This window comes from Echinops telfairi, unplaced genomic scaffold (assembly GCF_000313985.2).
Source record: "Echinops telfairi isolate 266 unplaced genomic scaffold, ASM31398v2 ScPeMD7_18;HRSCAF=68, whole genome shotgun sequence".
Classification (NCBI taxonomy): domain Eukaryota; kingdom Metazoa; phylum Chordata; class Mammalia; order Afrosoricida; family Tenrecidae; genus Echinops; species Echinops telfairi.
The window spans coordinates 49,480,820-49,482,383 of NW_022103915.1; the positions used below are offsets into that span (position 1 = coordinate 49,480,820).

The 1,564-nt window shown below is 39.6% G+C and overlaps 1 long non-coding RNA gene across 1 annotated transcript in view; it reads right to left on the reverse strand.

Moving 5' to 3' along the window:
* LOC123521468 overlaps window positions 1-557 on the reverse strand; it is a 109,766-nt gene extending 109,209 nt beyond the window's left edge. The window contains exon 1 of the long non-coding RNA XR_006679909.1: window positions 398-557. This is a non-coding gene — a long non-coding RNA (uncharacterized LOC123521468). The remainder of the gene's footprint in view (window positions 1-397) is intronic.
* Window positions 558-1,564: the final 1,007 nt, after the last annotated feature.

A 1,564-nucleotide genomic window follows, 5' to 3' on the forward strand; every position in this document is an offset into this window, starting at 1 on the left:
GCAGGGCCATGATATATGACTATAACCTTTCGTGTCTCTCCTTTTATTAAAAAAGCAAGGGTTCAGTTACCTTATCTTGATCTGTTTGTGCTGCAAATAATTGTAGGCTAAAAATATCCTAATGCTAATATATCAAATTTCATCTTCCATAAGTTATGTTGACTCTTCTGTCAACTATGAGAGAATTCATGGTAGAGTGACATAAAGAATGCGCTTTGATATCCAATAGATGACTTTGAACCAAACTCTAGTATATACTAATTATACGGACCTTGAATATTTGCAAATCCTCAACTTCCGCAATTGTAAGATAATAATAATAACAATCCCTCAGACACAATGTTGATAGTAAGAGATTAGAACATGCCTGTCTTATTGTAAAAAGCAAAGCAAGTACCTGGTAGTAGTCTGAGTATTCCTGGAGTGCTCGTGGTCCTCCTCGCTATCGCCGTCACCCTTACGGTCAATCAGGAGCTTCGTGACGGTCATCAGTGGGAGCTCTCTGGGGTGCCTCTTCCACTGGTCGTGATGATTCTCCAGACCAGAGCTGTCCAATCAAGCTTTCTGTGAAATAACGACAACAAAGTGCTCTAATGTGTGCTGTCCATGATGCTAACCTCTAATATGTGACTATGGAGAAGTTGAAACCTCCTTGTGACCAAACATCTAAATTCTTCATTTAATTGCATTTGACTTAAAATTAAGTTTAATCGTCACATGTGGCTAGCAGCTACCTTACCGGACAGTGCAGCTGTCCTTTGAACCATACCTGAGCAAACGTTATCATATTTAAGTGCACAGGAATAAAGTCATAAGATTTATGTAAGTTTACAGGAGACGTCATTAATATCCTCACTTAAGAACTCACTGTGGCCACGTTGATGCTGACTCAATGATGACCCTATAGGACAGGGTAGAACTGTCCCCATAGGTTTCTGAGATTGTAACTCTTTGTGGGAGTAGAAAGCCTGGTCTTTCTCCCAAGAAGCTGCTGGTGATTTCGAACTGCTGACCTTGTGGTTAACAGCCCAACACCTAAGGATTATGCTACCGAGGCTCCTCACTCATATGCTAGGAGGTGGGGATTTTAGATAGAGCTTCACTTCCCCAAGATTGCCAGGATCTGATTGTGCAGAGCCGATGAGCAAATGGCATGCAATTATCCCGTAACCAGGATATTGGAGCCTATTTAAGAGCACGTTGTATCATGACATTCCTGGGTTTGATTAACACATCTTTTTGGAAGGGCTAGGACAACTGCCAAGTGAAACTCTGACTCTCTGGTTAGGTTCTTTCTAACGGGAAGAAGTTACCAAAAATCTAACATTTTTTACAAGAAGTTATCTATGAAATCTGGCTTTAACTATCAAAAATTTAAAAACTGACCTTCTAGTAGTTTCCTTTTTTTTTCTTAATCATTTTATTGGGGGCTCTTACAACTCTTGTTACAGTCCATACAGTCCGGTCCAATATGTTGTACCCAACATATTCATACATATATTCCATCATTCTTTTCTAGACATCTACTTTCCATTGAGCCCTTGGGATAGATTGTAATTTTTTT